Below are 20,867 nucleotides of genomic sequence, written 5' to 3' on the forward strand. Positions count from 1 at the left end.
TTAGTAGTGGGGGGGGAATACATTGAGAGTATGTAAATAACCTGTTTCCCTACAAATCTGCAAGCACTGATCTTAGCATCATGTGACCACAGATGATTCTTGTCTGAATCCAATATTGCTATGTGGTTGCAAAGCTCTATTATTCCTTCTTCTACATGCATTAGTCATTATTCTCAAAAATTTGTATAGTTTTAAGGTATAAAATACTGCCCAGTGAGAACTTCATAAAACAAAGTCTTTTCTTTCCTCTTTAGGTCAGGAGTTTCCCTGGTATATACAGGTTAGTCAATGTTTGTTGAGGAGATCAATCATGAACACATTTGCTAAGCCCAAAATCTGTGCTACACACTGTGCTAGAACTGAGAAGATAAGCAGGAATAAGGTGTCTCTGCACTGAAAGAGTTTATAATTTAGTAGTAGGTAAATAAATAAGTAAACAGATACTTTATTTGAGCTCACGATAATGTTTATTTTCTTACATCCTCATCAACAATAATTATTGATCCTTTTTATTTTTGTCAATCTAAGAAAAAAATGGACTTGTTTAAATGTTTATTTTCTTTTAGGGAGATTTAGGATCTTTACACTATTTTTTTTAATTTTTAGTTTTATTTTTTTTTTAAGATTTTATTTATTTATTTGACAGAGAGAGAGACAGCGAGAGAGGGAACACAAGCAGGGGGAGCGGGAGAGGGAAAAGCAGGCTTCCCGCTGAGCAGGGAGCCCGATGCGGGGCTCGATCCCAGGACTCTGGGATCATGACCTGAGCCGAAGGCAGACGCTTAACCGACTGAGCCATCCAGGCGCCCCATTTTACACTATTTTGTTTTTTGAGATTTTATTTTTAAGTAATCTCTACACTCAACGTGGGGCTTGAACCCACAACCCCAAGATCAATAATCACATGCTCCACTGACTGAGCCAGCCAGGTGTCCCTATTTTTGGTCTTTTATGTGTCTTCTGTGAATCACTTCTATTCTTTGCCCATTTTTCTACTGGGGTATAATTCTTTCTTATTGATGTATAAAATCTGTTTATATAGGAATAAAATTAGCCGTTTGTGTATTTTATGAAAAATATTTTCTCCAAACTTGCTATTTGACTAGGTAAATGGTATTTTGTGTCTATATATGTTTTATTTTGTGCTTAAAACACCTACACCAATTTATGATTTAAAAATATTCACATCAGCTTTCTTCCAGTACTTTTTTGAAAGATTTTATTTTATTTAAGAGAGAGAGCACATGCGAGAGAGAGTATGAGCCGGGCAAGGGGCAAAGGGAGAGGGAGAAGCAGACTCCCCACTGAGCAAGGAGCCCGATGGGGCTCAATCCCAGGACCATGGGATCATGACCTGAGTTGAAGGCAGACACTTAACCGACTGAGCCACCCAGGTGCCCCTTCTTCTCGTACTTTTATGGATTCCCTTTTTTAAGTAGAAATCTACGATACAAAAGGGGAACAAATGACCGTAGCACTATCTCGAGTTTCATAACCAAGCAAAAAATGATTTCAAGTGACTTCAAAAAAACAGAATTTTGATAGTATATCCCAAGGATAAAAAGAACTGCAAAACAAAACAAAACAAAATCCTAAATTGAATCTAGTTGTTTTAGTGTTAGTATAACCATATTGACCCAACAAACAAGAGCCCAGGGCCGGATGGCTTCCCAGGGGAATTCTACCAAACACTTAAAGAAGAATTAATACCTATTCTTCTGAAGGAAAACTTCCAAACTCTTTCTACGAGGCCAGCATTACCTTGATCCCAAAACTAGACAAAGAACCCACCAAAAATGAAAATTACAGACCAATCGCCCTGATGAACAAGGATGCACAAATTTTCACCAAAATACTAGTCAATAGGATCCAACAGTACATTAAAAGGATTATTCACCACAACCAAGGGGGATTCATTCCTGGGCTGCAAAGGTGGTTCAACATCCGCAAAGCAATCAATATAATATACTACATTAATAAAAGAAAGGACAAGAACCATATGATCCTCTCAATAGATGCAGAAAAAGCATTTGACAAAGTACAGCATCCTTTCTTGATCAAAACTCTTCATGGTGCAGGGATAGAGGGCACATACCTCAATATCATAAAAGCCATCTAAGAAAAGCCCAGTGAGTATCATTCTCCGTGGGGAGAAACTGAGAGCGTTCCCCTAAGGTCAGGAACACGGCAGGGATGTCCACTCTCACCACTGCTGTTCGACATCGTACTAGAAGTCCTAGCCTCAGCAATCAGATAACAAAAAGAAATAAAAGGCATCAGAATTGGCAAAGAAGTCAAACTCTCATTCTTCACAGATGACATGATACTCTATGTGGAACACCCAAAAGACTCCACCCCAAAATTGCGAGAACTCACACAGGAATTCAGCAGAGTGGCAGGATATAAAATCAATGCACAGAAATGAGTTGCATTTCTATACACCAACAATGAGAAAGAAAGAGAAATTAAGGAGTTGAACCCATTTAGAATTGCACTGAAAACCATAAGATACCTAGGAATAAACCTAACGAAGGAGGCAAAGGATCTCCACACTGAAAAGTAGAGAACACTCATGAGAGAAACTCCTGAGGAAGACACAAAGAAAGGGAAAAACGTTCTATGCTCATGGATTGGAAGAACAAATATTGTTAAACTGTCATTGCTACCTAGAGCAATCTATACATTCAATGCAATCCCTATCAAAATACCATCCACTTTTTTCAAAGAAATGGAACAAATAATCCTAAAATTTGTATGGAACCGGAAAAGACCCCAAAGAGCCAAAGGAATGTTGAGAAAGAAAACCAAACCTGGTGGCTCACACTTCTGGACTTTAAGCTCTATGACAAAGCTGTCATCATCAAGACAGTATGGTACTGGCACAAAAACAGACACATTGGCCAATGAAACAGAACAGAGAATCCAGAAATGGACCCTCAACTCTATGGTCAACTAATCTTCGACAAAGCACAAAAGAACAGCCAATGGAAAAAAGACAGTCTCTTCAACAAACGGTGTTGGGAAAATTGGACAGCCACATGCAGAAAGATGAAACTAGACCATTTCTTCATACCATACACAAAAATAGATTCAAAATGGATGAAAGACATAAATGTGAGACAGGAATCCATCAAAATCCTAGAGGAGAACACAGGCAGGAACCTCTGTGACCTTGGCCGCAGCAACTTCTTGCTAGACACGTCTCCAAAGGCAAGGGAAGCAAGGGTAAAAATGAACTATTGGGACTTCATCAAGATAAAAAGTTTTTGCATAGCAAAGGAAACAGTCAACAAAACCAAAAGACAACTGACAGAATGGAAGAAGATACTTGCAACTGACATACGAGATAAAGGGGTAGTATCTAAAATCTATAAAGAACTTACCAAGCTCAATAGCCAAAGAATAAATAATCCAATCAAGAAATGGGCAGAAGACATGCACAGACTTTTCTCCAAAGAAGACATCCAAATGGCCAACAGACACATGAAAGAAATGCTCCACGTCCCTTGGCATCAGGGAAATACAAAACAAAACCACAATGAGATACCACCTCACGCTGGTCAGAATGGCTAAAAATAATAAGTCAGGAAACGACAGATGTTGGTGAGGACGCAGAGAAAGGGGAACCCTCCTACACTGTTGGTGGGAATGCAAGCTGGTGTAGCCACTCTGGAAGACAGTATGGAGGTTCCTCAAAACGTTGAAAATAGAGCTACCCTACAACCCAGCAATTGCACTACTGGGCATTTACCCCAAAGATACAAATGTAGTGAACTGAAGGGGCACCTGCACCCCAATGTTTATAGCAGTAATGTCCACAATAGCCAAAATATGGAAAGAGCCCAGATGTTCACCGACAGATGGATAAAGAAAATGTGTGTGTCCACACACACACACAGACACACACACACACACACACACTGGAATATTATGCAGCCATCAAAAATTGAAATCTTGCCATTTGCAACAACGTGGATGGAACTAGAGGGTATTATGCTAAGCAAAAATCAGTTAATCAGAGAAAGACAATTATCATACGATCTCAATGATACATGGAATTTAAGAAACAAGGCAGAGGATCACAGGGGAAGAGAGGAAAAAATAAAACAAGATGAGGCCAGAGAAGGAGACAAACCGTGAGACTCTTAATCTCAGGAAACAAACTGAGGGTTGCCGGCGGGGGTGGGGAGGGGTGTGTGTGTGTGAGTGTGGAGGTATGGGGTAACAGGGAAATGGACATTAAGGAGGGCAGGTGATTAATGAGCACTCATGAATCACAGACCTGTACCTCTGAAACCAATAATACATTATATGTTAATTAATTGAATTAAAATTAAAAGAAAACAATATTGATATTGTTATTTTCAAAGTATTAGATATATATAATGTTATAAGTTTAAGCAAACGAGTAATTATGTTAATGTTCTTAAGAACCCAGATGGTCAGGGTAAAAGAATACATTTTTTTTCAAAATATTTTTATAGGTTATATTTTTTCAAAGATGAGGAGTAAAAATACTATAATTTCCCATTGAATTAGAAATTTCAGCATGTACTTACGATATAGTTTTCTCTTTCTATAAAAATGTTATGGAGCCTGGGTGCTCAGTTGGTTAAGTGGCCAACTCGATTTCAGCTCAGGTCATGATCTCAGGGTCGTGAGATCGAGTCCCGTATTGGGCTCTGTGCTGGGCATGGAGCCTGCTTAAGATTCTTTCTCTCCCTCTGCTCTGGCCCCCTCTAAAAAAAAAATGTTATAAAATACATAAGTCACAGGGATGAAAGGTACAGCACAGGAAATATAGTCAATGACACTGCAATAACTTTGGTGACAGATGGCAACTAGACTTACTGTGGGGATCATTTCATAATCTATAAAATCACTATGATTTATACCTGAAACTAATAGGATATTGTTTTTCATCTTTTTAATCTTTTAATCTTATTAATCTTTTAATTCTTCCTGGTGCTCTCTAATGCCTTTACTACATACCTACATACTGTTCCATATACCCTGTGTGATTAAATAGTTCCCTACCTTCTTCGGGAACGCAATACGTCAATGTTTCCTTCTTTTTCTGTAAAAAGCCAGATAGTAAATATATTAGGCTTTGCAAGCCACATGGTCTGTGTGGCAACTACCTCACTCTTCTGATGTAGCACAAGAGCAGCCATAGATAATAAGTAAACAAAAGGATGCGGTTGTGATCCAATAAAATGTAGTCACGGAAATTCAAATTTCATATAGTTTTCACATTTCACAAAATATTATTTTTCCTTCGATTTTTTTTCAACATTTTAAAAATGTCAAAACTATTCTCAGCTCACAGGCTGTGCAGAAACAGTGGGCCAGATTTGGCTCACCACAGGCTTGAAAGATGGAAAGTCAATTATTCTTATAGTATTTAGTTTCCACCTTCTTACTGCTACTCTGTATTTTTTTTCAACTCTCTCAGACAGTGAACCATCCTATAAAGTAGACCCACATATCTGCCTTTCTTAGAACCTAAGGGGTCTCCTGAAGGACTCTGAGGGTGAATTCCCTCAATATAAATTTGTATCTTTGCTTCAAAACCCTGCCCCACAGCATTAGCAGGTCTTGTCTCTTAAGAGAAGGTCATTACAAGCAGGTACTGCAATTCATGCTAAGGTATTTGTTGGAGTGTTGTTTAGAATTGTAAAAGAACCCAAACCAACTCATTAATAGGACATTTGTTATAAAAATTACGGCATTCCTAAATAAATCCATGTAATTCTGGGTAGCTATTAGAAAGGATGAGGTCACCAGTAAGTGGAAAAAAATATGTAGAATAGTTAAGTATAATATGATCACATTTCATGTACTTAAACTGTGTACAAAACTTTTATTGATCCTGAATTAGTCCTAATGCAAAAAGGCTGCTAAAAAGGGTGCTCACCACTGTCCTAGAAAAACTTCTTATTCTCCAAAGTTTTCTGGTCTTCTCATTAAATCTTTCAAACCACATTTAATGTCAGTTTAAATATACTCACAGATTTACTGAAAGATGAGAAATGGATTTAGCCATCAGGTACCAAAAGAGTTTTAGGGTGGACTCTATTTTTATAATCTATCCTGAATTTTCAGGTGTACTGTCTGAAGCTGGATATGAGGTTCTGTTCAGTTTCAAGCTTTTGATATAGCAAAAAGTTGAATTGTCGCACAATTATGTTCCACAGACTTACAAGAAAGCTTTAGCATATCGAGGATAAAGGGATTCCACTCCCAGAAGGCAAATCAAATCATGAAAGGAATGAGTGTTCTGTTGGTAAACTACACATTTGGGTCTAAAATCTACATCCTAAGACCCATCCATTCATAGAAAACCGTTTGTGCATACTGAACAGAAGCTACTGGAGACACCAAACATTTAATCCACAGAACGTCTCAGGAGTCAGATCTCCAGAATTTGTAGTCAAAATATCTTCACCAATTCCCGCTCCCTCAGATTCTTCATTAGAAATGAAAAGCAAGGGGCGCCTGGGTGGCTCAGTCGTTAAGCGTCTGCCTTCGGCTCAGGTCACGATCCCAGGGTCCTGGGATCGAGCCCCGCATCGGGCTCCCTGCTCCGTGGGGAGCCTGCTTCTCCCTCTCCCACTCCCCCTGCTTGTGTTCCCTCTCTCGCTGTCTCTCTCTCTCTCTCTCTGTCAAATAAATAAGTAAATAATCTTAAAAAAAAAATGAAAAGCAAGCAACTCTCAAAGTCCACATACTCAAAACCCACCACTTCCCAATACTTTCCTTACCATATACCAAACTTTATATAGTATTCCTAGTATATGTCCTTTACTTACCAAATATTTTTAGCCCTATGTGCCAGATACTGTTCTACATGCTTTATATTAACCTATTAAAATGTCATAACAACCTCTGAGGTAGAGACTATTATTATCTCCCTTTTGCAGATGAGGAGACTGAGGTGGGATAGTTAATTTTTATGTATCAATTTGGCTAATCCATAGTACACAGAGATTTGGTGAAACATGAACCTAAATGATGCTGTGAAGTTGTGTTTTAGATGAGATTAACATTTAGGTAGACTTTGAGTAAAAGCTGATGACCCTCCATAATTGGGTGGGCCCCATCTATTCAGTTGAATGGCATTAAAAGAAAAAAGATCAAGGGTTGTTGTCCATGCCCCGACTTCCACCCCACCCCAAGAAGAAGGAATTCTGCTTCTACACTGCTTTTGGACCTGAGTTACAACATCAACTCTTCCCTGGGTCTACAGGCTGCTGGCTTACCCTGCAAGATTTCAGACTTGCAACCCTGACAATCACATAGACCAAGTCCTTAAATCTCCACCCTCCACACACACACACACACACACACACACACACACACACACACACACACACTCTATTAGTTCTTTTTCTCTAGAGAACCCTGGCCCATACAACAGGTACGGGAACTTGGCCAAAGCCATAGAGTAAGTGCAAAAGTTGTAATTCAAACCCAAGTACTCTAAACCCAGAGACTATATTCTTTTTTTTAATTATATATATTTTTAAAGATTTATTCATTCTTTAAAAAAGATTTTATTTCTTTATTTGACAGAGAGAATGAGGGAGAGAGAGAGCACAAGCAGGGGGAGCAGCAGGCAGAGGGAGAGGGAGAAGCAGGCTCTCCAGTGAGCAGAGAGCCCAATGCGGGGCTCGATCCCAGGACCCCGGGATCATGACCTGAGCCAAAGGCAGACACTCAACCGACTGAGCCACCCAGGTGCCCCTTAAAGATTTATTTTTAAGTAATCTCTACACCCAATGTGGGGCTTGAATTCACAACCCTGAGATCAAAGAGTTGCATGCTCTACCGGCTGAGCCAGCCAAGTGCCACCCCCCCCATAGTATTCTTAAGTCAATGAAGTCAGTGATTGCTAATGTGTGAAGAAAAAATTGTAAAATTATTTACTTACCAAGTAGACATTGTTTGCTGACTGTAGTGAATAGTACAAATGGACAATGAAAGGACTTTTGCTTAGTGCTAGTGCATCCCTCTCAGCTTGTACCTGATGAGTCGTATTTTTGTTGATCATATCTGCTTTTTTTTTAAACAAATATTTTCTCCCAGTTTGCCATTTAGATTTTTTTTTAAAGATTTTATTTATTTATTTGAGATAGAGAGAATGAGAGAGAGAGAGCACGAGAGAGAAGAGGGTCAGAGGGAGAAACAGACTCCCCGCCGATCAGGGAGCCCGATGCGGGACTCCATCCCGGGACTCCAGGATCATGACCTGAGCCGAAGGCAGTCGCCCAACCAACTGAGCCACCCAGGTGCCCGATCATATCTGCTTTATTGAAAACCTATGGTAGACAACATAACAATACGTTCATTTTATTTTTTATTACAAAAGTGTTCTCAGGTTTCAGAGTTGCCTTTGTGGAAACAACCAGAGAGAGCAAACATAGATGTCACTGTCATTGCCCTCAGGAAACTGTCAGAAAAACAGCTAATATGGTAAAACAAAACTAAACTTTCTTCAAGAGAACTACTTATTTTAGCATCAAGTGGCAAAAGTATCACATCCCTTTTGAGAAGGAAAAAAGAAGTAAACAAATGCGCCCCTAGTGCCCTACATGTTAGTAGAAAAAAAATTCCATTCTACTATTCTTATAACAAATTCAAAGGTGGTAATGTTCCTAATAAGCCCCCAGATAATCAGGAACCTAGGCACAGATAATTAGCAGCTAATAAATTTTCTTTAACTTCTGATTCTTTGATGGATGGGAACTGAGTCAGAAAGAGGAAGAATATAGGAAGTTTGTGTGCCTAGAAAAAAACTTAATAGTTAAAACTACTGAAAGTTAACAGTCTCAAATGCTGTCTTACAGAAAATGACAAATTACTCTTTTCAAGTTTCAAGGTAATTGGTACAGAAGCAAAACTGTAATATAATCTACATTAAAACTGGGGCACTAAACTGAAGTCAGTAACATTGAGATCAATTGTCAGGATGATTAAAAGACATATTTCTTCCAGAGACTCATTAGAGTAATAAAATCAATATTATTGTGTATAATTAATACACTATAAATTCCAGCCTTATATCCTTCCATACGAAAATTGAGGGAAATTGTCAAAGTCAGTCTGTAACATGATTTCGCCCATCATTTCCCTAGATTGGAAGCTCTGTGAAGGCATGTTTGTTTTGTTCACCACTGCACCCTAGACCCTACACACGAAGGGGATACTCAACAGATATTCATCGAAAAAATGAATTGGTGTTTTTATTTCAACAACTGATAATGACTGATTAGGAAGTATAGTAGAAGGAAAAGCAAAAAATTGGTGGAACATATGAATCAAGGAAGAATTAATTTCAATGGAGTGGGTCTGAAAGGTCAGGTAAGGTTTGAGGAGGAGCCAAGCGATGCGCGACTCCCGGGATCAAGAGCTGAGCCGAAGGCAGACGCTCAACCGACTGAGCCACTTAGGCGCCCTACGATTGCTTTTCTAAGGAGTTTGGACTTTAGCTTGCGAGCCACAGCCTAAGGAGGGGATGAAAAAATTAGGGATTCTATTTAGGGGCCTATTCCAATAGACTAGGTATGTAAATGAAGGTTTGATGAATCTCAAAGATGTTGTCCAGTAAAAAACAAACAAACAAAAAAACCCAGATGCAAAAGACTATATATTGCATGATTCCATTTACATGCAAGGTAGAGAAAAGGCAAACCTATAGAGATAGAAAGTAGATTGCTGGTATCCTGGGGCTAGGGGTGTTAGAGGGAGGTACTGCAGACAGGCAGGAGGTCTTTTTAGGGTGATGGATATGTTCTAAAATGGGATTTGTGTTGATAGTTACCCAATCTTTAATTTACCAAAGATTGACTTGTACTTTTAACAAGGAAGGGAGGGGGCACCAGGGTGGCTCAGTTGGTTGGGCGACTGCCTTCGGCTCAGGTCATGATCCTGGAGTCCCTGGATCGAGTCCCGCATCAGGCTCCCTGCTCAGCGGGGAGTCCGCTTCTCCCTTTGACCCTCCCCCTCCTCACGTGCCTTCCCTGTCTCTCAAATAAATAAATAAAATCTTAAAAAATAACTGTTTCAAATTTAATGTTTCCAACTTAATCCCGGTAAAGGTCAAGGTGGTAAAAAGGATTCAGACATCCTGGCGTATCCTAGGCATTGGCGGTGTGAAAAGAGTGGGGCAGAGGCGAGACACCCAGCCTGCCGGCGCTCTTGTCACCCCAAGAGGTCATATCACAGGGCCATAGAGGCTCCTATGGCCCTGGGGCCTGCCCAATTCAGGGGCAGGAAAGAGGGCCGAAGGTTCGGACCCTTTCCCTTTCTTTACTCCCCGACTTCTTACCTTCACAGCATACAACTTGCCGCCTTTCTGCCCGAGATACACCTTCCCAAAGGCGCCACGGCTAATGGGCTTCACTATGGTGAATTCCTCAATGGAGGGAGGTCTTGGCACCGGGATCCTATTCACGCACTTCCCTGTCACCGCGTCTCCTTCACTCTCCTCGCTCCCCGCAGTGGGCTCCATCGTAAGCCAGCCCAGACGGAAGGCGGCAGCATCAGCTAAGGCCCTTGCCGAGCCACAACTCCCGCCACCTGGGTTCAAGGGAAGACCCCGCCCACGCAGTTCGTCGTCAGTGACGTCACCGCGTTGCCGCGCTCGCCGCGCTCGCCGCGCGGAGCCCAGCGCAGACCCGCCGCGAGCCCAGCGCAGGCCGGCCCAGTCATCTCTTGTTCCTCGGCACGTAAGTACCCGATGGCGGTGTGGGCGGGGACGTTGGGAAATTCTCCAACCAACCACAGACTCTTCGAGGGCGGTGACGGCGGCCCAATTACTTCATTTGTCATGAGGGAAGAGGCTGAGACCCTTTGGCCTACAAGAGGAAGGGGCTACTGCGCGGACTTGAAGCTCAATTGCAGAATTGAGGTTCCTCCTGACCTGCACTCGAGGTTTGGTGGGGACCCTGCCCTCATCTCACTTTTGCTTTGTTTTGTTTTCTCTGTTTTTTACTCCTTCGCGACTTCGCACCCTCGCGAGAAATGTAAGCCCCTTCGGTCTGGCTAGTGGAAATCAGAGAATGTGGAGAAACTGGATGAGCGGGAAGCCGGTGGCTGGCCCTGCCATCTGCCCTATAACGGGATGTAACTTGCCTGACTGAAGCGGACTAGGACCAATAGGAAGAATTTTCGATTTACTGTGGGGAGGGTAAAGAGCACCAAATAGTAGCCAAAGAGTTTATCGTACCTCAAGGCCCAGTCGGAAAAGGAGAATATACTGGAAGATTTGATACGTCAGGTGTACAAAGATTTAACAGGGTCAATGCCGTCCCCCCTTAAAAAAAAAGACCAGAGAGCTTGGGGAACCCGCGCTTGTATTAGTCAACGTGAATATCAACGAGTTTGCGGGCCAGGGTACCTCAGCGGCTGCAGTCGATACGCGTAGTCCCCTTTACTGCCCACCTGCCCCGGAAGTAGTGTTGCGTTGGAGCCTTGCCTTCCGGGGCGGATTGTCTCGTTGCAGCAGCTGTAAGAAGGGGAAGCCATTTTCTGTTTCTAGGAAGAGTAAGAGCAAAGGGGGAGAGGGGAAAAGGAAGGAAGGAAGGGCTCAGCACCTCCCCGCCGAGCCGTGGACAGAGGGGGCACTTTCGGCAGGCGGGTGAGGTCGCTGAGGGCCCGGAGATGTCTTCCCTGTCGAGTACGGTGCAGCCCCAGGTGAGTCTGGCTTCCGGTCCTTTTTTTCTCCACTCCTGTTTGCCGCTTGCGTTTCATAGCAGCTGTTTCTCGTTCGGGATCCTAGGAGGGAAGCGATCAAGGCAAAGCGAGTCCTAGGGTTGAGAAGAGATCAGCGGCTAGGCTGAGAGTAAAAGGCGGACGATGTAGCAGAGATCGATATGATGGAGACATTGGTTTCTCGAGTTGACAGCGTGGAATTTTTTTTTAAAGATTTTATTTATTTTTATATGACATAGAGACAGCGATAGAGAGAGAGCATAAGCACGGGGAGCGGCGGGCACGCAGAGGGCGAGGGAGAGAGAGAAGCTGGCTTCCCGCCGAGCAGGGAGCCCGATGCGGGGCTCGATCCCCAGACCCTGGATCACGACCTGAGCCGAAGGCATCCGCTTAACCGACTGAGCCACCCAGGCGCCGGATAGCGTGGAATTTTTAGTGGAGAATCCATTAGGCATTGTTCAGTGCCGGACATTCTGGGGTGGGGGGTGCGGAGTGAGGGTGGAAACGCCTTTGCCTTAGATGGAAAGGGAGCAAGTAATGTTTTTCTTTCCATCTTATCACCTCTCCAGGAATTTACTGTAACAACCCCGATACGCAATACTTTCTTTCCTTTTTAAATGGAATTTAACTCAAATATGTTGTAATAATTTGATTACCACGAATTCTTTCTTTCCTTCCTTCCTTCCCAGCCAAGACTAATAAACATTTTTAAGTTATTGACTGCTTGCGTTACTATTTGTATTTAGGCTCTTTCCCATTTTTTCATAAAGCAAAAGATAGGACAGAAAAACATCATTCCCAGGGTTTTTCATTGTCTTCTTTCAGGAGTAATCACTTGTGACAATGTTTTGTCCTTGGTTCATTTAAAAATCTTTTTTTTTTTAAGATTTTATTTATTTATTTGAGAGAGAGAGACACACACAGCGAGACAGGGAACACAAGCAGGGGGAGTGCGAGAGGGAGAAGTAGGCTTCCCGCGCAGTAGGGAGCCCGATGCAGGGCTCAATCCCAGGACCCTGGGATCACGACCTGAGCCCAAGGTAGACGCTTAACGACTGAGCCATCCGGGCGCCCCTAAAAATCTTTTTTTTAAAGATTTTATTTATTTATCCATGAGAGACAGAGATAGAGGCAGAGGGAGAAGCAGGCTCCCAAGGAGCAGGGAGCCTGATGTGGGACTCGATCCCAGGACCCTGGGAACATGACCTGAGCCGAAGGCAGATGCGTAACCATCTGAGCCACCGAGACGGCCCCCCAAAATCTCTTTTTTTGATGGCAACATTTTGATAGGTTTTTTTTTTTGGAGTTCTCAGTTTTGCAAATAAGCAGTTTGTGAACACATTCAGATTTTAAGATAATTTTTAACACTTTAGTTTCAGCATATAATTACGTTTCTTTGTGTAACCCCACTGTCTTGGTTTTTTTATTTTGTTTTGTTTTTTTGCTAGTACTGGCTAGATAATCGAAAATGAAGTGATTAGTTATTCATTGGGCATCAGTAATGTGCCTGCCAGGTGGACAAAACAAATGTGGAATCTTGATGGTGCTATGAAGAAAAATTGAATAGGAGTTAGCCAGGTGAAGAGTGAATGGAAGTGAACAGGTATCTCAGGTATATGCAAGGATATCTGGAGGTCCTGAGATAGGGAAGAGCTTAGCTGATTGGAGGAACCAAAATAAGGCCAGTCTGGCTAGAATGTAGGGATTAAAGGGTGTGATGACAGAAATGAGATTAGGGAGAAGCCTTAGGCAGATCATACAGGAAGTTATATTAAGGTACTTTTTTTTTTTTAAGATTTTATATATTTATCGGGTGAGGGCAGAGAGAGAAGGAGAAGCAGACTCCCCGCTGAGCAGGGAGCCCTATGCAGGGCTTGATCCCAACGCCGGGCTTCATCCCAAGATCCTGGGATCATGACCTGAGCCGAAGGCAGACGCTTAACGGTCCACCTATCCGACTGAGCCACAGGCGCCCCTAATAAGGAACTTCGGATTTCATTTTAAGTGTATTGGGAACCATTGAATGTTTTTAAGCACAGATGCCATGATCAGATTTACATTTTCAGTAGATCACTCTGGCTTCTATGGAGAATGTAGAAGGGCAAGAGTAGAAGTGTTTTCGGTTAAGGATGTTATTGCAGTAATCCAAGGGGGATAACGTGCCACTAAAGTGGAAGCAATGGTTATGGAAAGAAGGCGATGAGTTAGCTTTTTTTGTTTGTTTTGTTCAAAGAGTAGAATTTTTTGTTGTTGTTTAAAGACTATTTATTTGTCAGACAGATAGTGAGAGCAGGAACACAAGCAGGGGGAGTGGGAGAGGGAGAAGCAGGCTTCCCGCCAAGCAGGGAGCCCGATGCGGGTCTCGATCCCAGGACCGTGGGATCATGACCTGAGCCGAAGGCAGATGCTTAACGACTGAGCCACCCAGGCGCCCCCAAAGAGTAGAATTTAATGAGGGATTGGTTATGAGGGATGATGGAAAGAAGTGTTTCTGGTTTGATCAGCCGGATGCATGAAAATGTTATTTACCAATATGACACTATCTGTGTAACCAAACTCAAGGGGTTTGCCACTTGAGATGCATCAAACTGAAGGAAACCCAAGGGAGTGTTGAAAACAAAGAACTTTATTACTTGTTACAAGTAAGGAGACAGATGGTTCTCAAAGCACTCTCTTGGTGGGGTTAGTATAGGGAAGCTTTTATTCAGTGTATTAGGGGGTGGGGCAGGGAGTTCACGTAAGCACTTCGGTTCAATTACTCCTGCCCAGAATGTCAACATGCTAGTTCAAAAAAATAGTGGAAAGCTCCGCCTCTAGGAGATCTTGGTAGTATAATGAGCTAAAGGTAACTTCAGGACAAGTCAGAGGGGCTTCTCTGCAGTTGTCAGGTCCAGTCCAGCTCATACTGGCTCCCATAAGGGGCTGTCAGGGGAGACAACAGCTAGCAAGGGGCTCCCAGGTGAAACATGTCTCCTTGGCTGGAACTGTTGGTTCTACAAAACAAAACCTATTCCTTCCCTGCTTTTGTCCCTTTCCTTCCTCTCTTCTGCTGATAGCTTTCCGCCCTCTTACTTGAGTAACTTCCTATTGCATCCTCACATCTGGAGGAGTCCTACCAGTTGTTTGGAAAAGGAAGTCTAACTTGACCTATTGAAAACAGTATTAAACCTTTTAAAAAACTGAACTTCAAGAAGTTTATATCAAGAAGACTCAATTTTAGGAGAATGTATCATCAGCTGGATGGAGAGTTAGTGGTATGTGATGTTGGTAGAGATGGTGAAGGTATTTTGTGTACTATAGGCAGGCTTAATTGGGCTTCTGTAGGACCCTTATGCATTTTATGCTTTGAAAGATGGTAAACATTTGTAATTCCTGGTTGCTTAATCCATTGAATATGTCTGAATTTATTTTTTTTAAGGTTTTATTTATTTAGTTGAGAGCGAGAAATAGAGAGTGAGAAACAGCATGAGAGGGGAGGGAATCAGAGGCAGAAGCAGGCTTCCCGCCGAGCAGGGAGCCCGATGTGGGACTCGATCCCAGGACCCTGAGATCATGACCAGAGCTGAAGACTGACGCTTACTGGACTGAGCCACCTAGTCGCCCCATGAATATGCCTGAATTTAAACTGAAGTTAGGAAAGATACAAAAGGTGAACTTTCTCATTGAGAAGAGATCAAACCATCTTTTAGCAGTTTAAATCCTTTTTTGAATGAGAAGAGCTATAACTGATTGAAATAAAGCTTTTCAAAGAAATAGGCAGAAAATATGTATCCTAAAATAATTTTGATTCCTGTAGTTTTAAAAGAGCTTATTGTTTCTTTCTCACCCTAAAAGTAATACATGCTCATTGCCAAAAATGCCAAAAAGAAAAATACAGAGAAGAAAGTAAAAATCCTCCATAATCTCATTGCACAGACATCATATCGTAGAATGTATTCCTTCGTACTTTTTTTTTTTTTAAGATTTTATTTGACAGAGACACAGCGAGAGAGGGAACACAAGCAGGGGGAGTGGGAGAGGGAGAAGAAGGCCTCCTGCCGAGCAGGGAGCTGGATGCAGGACTCCTGGGACCATGATCTGAGCCGAAGGCAGATGCTTTATGAGTGATCCACTCAGGCGCCCCTCCTTCATACTTCTTACCTCTATACAAATATGTGTATGCATACTTTTTTTAGAGGATTTTATTTGAGAGACAGAGAACAATGGGGGGAGGGGCAGTGGGAGAGGGAGAAGCAAACTCCCAGCTGAGCAAGGAGCCCAATGCGGACTTGATCCCAGGGCCCTGAGACCATGACCTGAGCTGAAGGCAGATGCTTAACTGACTGAGCCACCCAGGCGCCCCCTTTCTCATTCATTTTGCTCAAAATTTCTTTATTCATTTAAGAAATAACAATAATAGTTGGTGGCTTTTTTTTCCCCTCTGGAAGTCATCAGTTAAGAGCTCATGTTTGAGTAGGGCGGGGGGGGGGGGTATAGAAAGCAGAGACAGAAGAGAAGTATAGTTAATATGATTTCATGATTATGGAATGTAAAAAGTTAGGGGAGAGAGGAAATCTAAGAAGATTCATGTTTCCAGGTTGTACACTAGCATTTAAATGGGACAGGAAGAATGAGTAGGACTTTATTGGATGAGAGGAGAGCGGTGGGAATAGGGAAGACCAGGTTTTTTTCTGTATATGTTGAATTTGATGGAATGTCCACGTAGTATATTTTCAGTAATTGGGTAATTGAATACGAGGAGTTTCTAGCTGGAGATAGAGCTTCTAGGTTGGAGGTGCAGATTTGAAATAATCTGAGTATAATTATTAAGCGAAGTCATAGCTTGGACAAAGATTGAGCTTGTCCATGGTGGAGAAACATATAGAATGAGAAGAAGGCCAGTGAACAAACCCTGGGAATACCAATATATAAGGGGTGGATGGAGGGGTAGGAGTTAGTAGAGAGGACTGAGGGGTGACTGGGGAAATGTAGGAGAGGAAGTAGAGGAAGTGATGTTGAAAAAATTTAAAAAAATATTTCAAGGAGGAGTATTAAGTGTATAAAATGAAATTACTGGAAAGAAAGTTGGATTTAACTTTTAAAAGCTCTTTGGTGGTAACCTTTTCAAAAGAATTTTTGAGTTGTAAGATCTATTATTTACATGACTGGTACTTTCTATGTCTAAATATGGAAAAATAACACATCAAGTAAGGTCCCACGTGACTTTTTTGTAACTGCAGTATCTACCCGGACAGGGTCAAGGGAAAATGGTCTAGCCTGGTGAGTAGACTTGCCAACATTTTTCCATAATTGTCAAAACCTAGGAGTCAAGTGCGAGGAAAAGTGTTGTCTTTCTTACCTGTCTCTTGTGGAGATACTTGAGTTTCTCCTCAAGTCCTTGATACACTCTCCTGGATGAATACGAAAACAAAACAGCAACAGGCAGGAAGCCACTGTCGGGCCCTATCTCTGATATGGAATCATGATGCAGCTGTATTTTGAGAGTTTTAAATTTTGATCAGAAATAGTTGACAGACCCGCAGTTTGGAGCCTTTTGACCTCTTTTAAATATTTTATTGCAGAAAACTGGTATAATACCAAGGAGAAAATATAAGGTGATAACGCTGAATATACTAGTCTCACTAGTTTAGGAATTCGGTGTCAGTAAAAACAGTCAATACCTGACTATTTTTGTTAGTGCTGTCTCCCTTGATCCTCTTTTCATTTGCCTTCTTCTAATGTCTCCACTTTTACTGGTCCTTTCTGAATTTCATCTCTAAAGAAAGCGCTAAGGAAAATTGTCTTGGAATCCAACAGTATGAGAACACACTTCGACCATATGTATGTTTGACATATATGTGTATTTCCTTCTAAGGTCATGGGCTACCTAATCTCAAGTGTATCTCATATTTTATTAGTTTCTTGTGCTAAATTTCTTTGTATCTGTATCACAGTGACAGAGTTACTGATGATGGTCTGCCAAGACTGAAAACATTTTCTGGATTGTCAGAAATTTTCATCTGATATAGTTTTAATGTGACATGCTTTTATATTTTTTTCAGAAATTGGTGAACTGTGATTTAACAAGAATATATGGCCAATTAGATTACCAAGTTTTTAACCATCCATGTATATAAGATAACTCACTCTGTTTTCCCCCAAATGAGCCCTATTGATCTTTAATGATCAAATCCACTATTTTCAGGGTGGAGTGGATAATTCATCTTATATTTTGGATGGAGTATTTTTGGCTTTTTTTTTTTTAAGATTTTATTTATCTACTTGACACACAGAGAGATAGCAAGAGCAGGAACACAAGCAGGGGAGTGGGAGAGGGAGAAGCAGGCTTCCCGCTAAGCAGGGAGCCAGATGTGGGGCTCGATCCCAGGACCCTGGGATCATGACCTGAGCCGAAGGCAGACGCTTAACGACTGAGCCACCCAGGCGCCCTGTTTTTGGCTTTTTGACTAGTTTGTCAGCAACTGCCTTTAATAGGTGAACTATGTTTTTAATTCTATAAGAAATTAAAAACACTGGAAACAAAACTCAATAGTGTGTTGTTAAACTGTGTATGATAGTTGTATATTTTTCTATAATTATCCCGGTTACCTTGTTGATTCATAAGTACCATAAAAATGGTATTAAGCCCTATTTATTTATGTATTTATTTTTTTTTAAGTTTTTTTTTTTTATTTATCTGACAGAAACACAGTGAGAGAGGGAACACAACTAGGGGGAATGGGAGAGGGAGAAGCAGGCTTCCCGCTGAGCAGGGAGCCCGATGTGGGGCTCCATCCCAGGACCCTGGGACCATGACCTGAGCTGAAGGCAAATGCTTAATGACTGAGCCACCCAGGTGCCCCAAATTAAGCCCTATTTAGTTGGAGAAAATTTGTGTGATCTTTTCATTTTTTTATAGGAACTTTTATCGTGTAGAACATATTGATAATCATTAGGATTCTCTTTTTTTTCTGATTAAAATAAGATTGTTGCTTGTTTGACATTATTTTCTGATCATTATGTCATCTATTCTTTTTATGCCTTTATTCAGATGGGTATAGAAATACAGGAATCTCCAAGGCAAATACTAAGAAAAACAGATTCAAGGAAAGGTGTTCTGTGAAATAACCTTCTGACTGTAATCATGTATAAAACATCAACCCAAATCATGAAAATTTCACATAATGCAGTTGTATTAGAGGCTCCCAGAACGACATCCAGATTTGGTTATTCACTAGAAGAACTCACAGGTCTTAGCATGTTTGTACTCATGCCTTTGGTTTATTACGGTGAAAGGATACAGAGCAAAATCAGTACAGAGGAAAGGTGCATGGAGTGAAGTCTAGAGGAAACCCAAGTGCAGGCTTCTCAGAATCCTCTGCCTGTGGATGTGCTTAATTCCTCCAGCATCAAGTGATGTGTTTAATTCCTCCGGCATCAAATTATGACAACACGTACGAAATGTTGTCTGCCAGTACAAGAATCTTATAGAGACTCAGTGCCTGAAGTTTTCTTGAAATGATAATCACGTAGGGATCTTCTCCCCATCGTATACCAAAATTCCAGGTTCCCAAAAGGAAATCAAGTATACAGGATAAGTCACCTGGTTTGTACCAACACTTAGGCACAGCCACTCTTAGCAGCTATGGAATGGTGGGAACCCTCCCAAAATCCAAGTTCCCAGATACCAACCAAGGGCCAGCCATCAAGTGGGATCTAATGGTGGCAGTCTTTGGCCTGCTGTATGGAATCTTTTTTGCACAGGAATTAGAGCCCTGACTTAATTTTTGTTGTTTTAAGATTTTATTTTGACAGCAAGTAGTGTGATGGTATAATATGGTACTGGTTTCAGTAGCATTATCTGTATTAAATTGAAGTGCTGGTTACTTTTTTGACTTTTGGTGAATATTTAACAGGTATTTGTACATAAATTACTGGGGCAATATTAGGTAATTATAGTCTTTTTTTATCTTATTAAACTTTCATTATGATTCTTAAACAATGATTTCTGATTTAAAATTAGAATAAAAACTTTATTATATAGATAATGCAGTTTTGTTTCATATGGTGGTGAATCCCTGTTTATAATTATAAAATAAGATTCGATTATATCATTGTCAGTTATCTTCTTGCCTAAGTATGCAATTAAAATTACTTGCTTTATGTATTTTCACATACTTCAATTTGGTGGATAATACCTGTATTCTGTTACTCGGTCTTTATGTTAATTTTTATGGTGGCTGTATCTTTAATACATGGTAATAGCAGGCTCAGTGGATACCTTTTTTTTCCTTCACGATAAATAAACTTTACTTTTTTAGAACATTTTCAAGTTAATAGCAAAATATAGCAGAAAGTACAGAGAGTTTCCATTTACCCCATGTTGCCATACATGCATAGCCTCCCCTGTTGTGAACATCCTGTACGACAGTGATAGATTGTTTTATTTACATTAACTCATCTTTACCATCCAAAGTCCATAATTGACATTACGGTTCAGTCTTGGTGTTGTACATTCTGTTGGTTTTAACAAATGTATAATGACACGGAATAGTTTCACTGCCTTAAGAGTCCTCTGTGCTGTTTCTATTCATTCTACTCCCTTTGCCGCAACCCTTAACTCCTAACTTGAAAAGTTTTGCTTTTTCCAGAATGTCGTATAGTTGCAATCATACAGTGGATATCTTCTTGAATGTTTATTTTTTTATTTATTTTTTTAAAGATATTATTTATTTATTTGAGAGAGAGAGAGAACTCGACGAGGGGGAGGGGCAGAGGGAGAGGGAGATGCAGACACCCCCGCTCAGCAGGGAGCCCGATGCGGGGCTCGATCCCAGGACCCTGAGATCATGACCTGAGCTGAAGGCAGATGCTTAACCACTTAACCGACTGAGCCACCCAGGCGCCCCTCTTCTTGAATGTTTAAAAAATTAAAATTCCAAGGTAATTGAATGTAGTGATTCAAGATATTCTTTGTCCTTTGTTTTGTTTTGTTTTGTTTGTGTTCATCAGTGTAGGATCTGATGACATATGACTTACGGACTGAAAAAGAGTGATTTCTGTAGACATTTGTCACATAGTGGGGAGGATTGAGAACAATGACATCATGTACTACTACCTAGCACTAACCATTGGTACCATCCTGGTCTAAGAGGTGGGTCCAGATAGACTCT

The 20,867-nt window shown here is 41.2% G+C and overlaps 2 protein-coding genes across 14 annotated transcripts in view; one reads left to right on the plus strand and one right to left on the minus strand.

Moving 5' to 3' along the window:
* LOC148163653 (serine/threonine-protein kinase greatwall-like) overlaps positions 1–10,569 on the minus strand; it is a 35,948-nt gene extending 25,379 nt beyond the window's left edge. For both annotated transcript variants that reach the window (XM_088025506.1, XM_088025505.1), the window contains exon 1: positions 10,331–10,569. The gene's annotated coding sequence lies outside the window, so the exon portion shown is untranslated. The remainder of the gene's footprint in view (positions 1–10,330) is intronic.
* A 112-nt stretch (positions 10,570–10,681) lies between these two features.
* The window catches only part of LOC114203768 (ankyrin repeat domain-containing protein 26), a 112,055-nt gene continuing 101,869 nt past the window's right edge, over positions 10,682–20,867 (plus strand). For 7 of the 12 annotated variants that reach the window (XR_015768749.1, XM_088025473.1, XM_088025472.1 and 4 more), the window contains exon 1: positions 10,746–11,697. The gene's annotated coding sequence lies outside the window, so the exon portion shown is untranslated. The other 5 variants (XM_088025474.1, XM_088025483.1, XM_088025481.1 and 2 more) reach the window with 5 other exon arrangements.

This window comes from Eumetopias jubatus, unplaced genomic scaffold (genome assembly GCF_037043125.1).
Source record: "Eumetopias jubatus isolate StellerSeaLion01/CBP00866 unplaced genomic scaffold, mEumJub1_p1.0 scaffold_8, whole genome shotgun sequence".
NCBI lineage: Eukaryota > Metazoa > Chordata > Mammalia > Carnivora > Otariidae > Eumetopias > Eumetopias jubatus.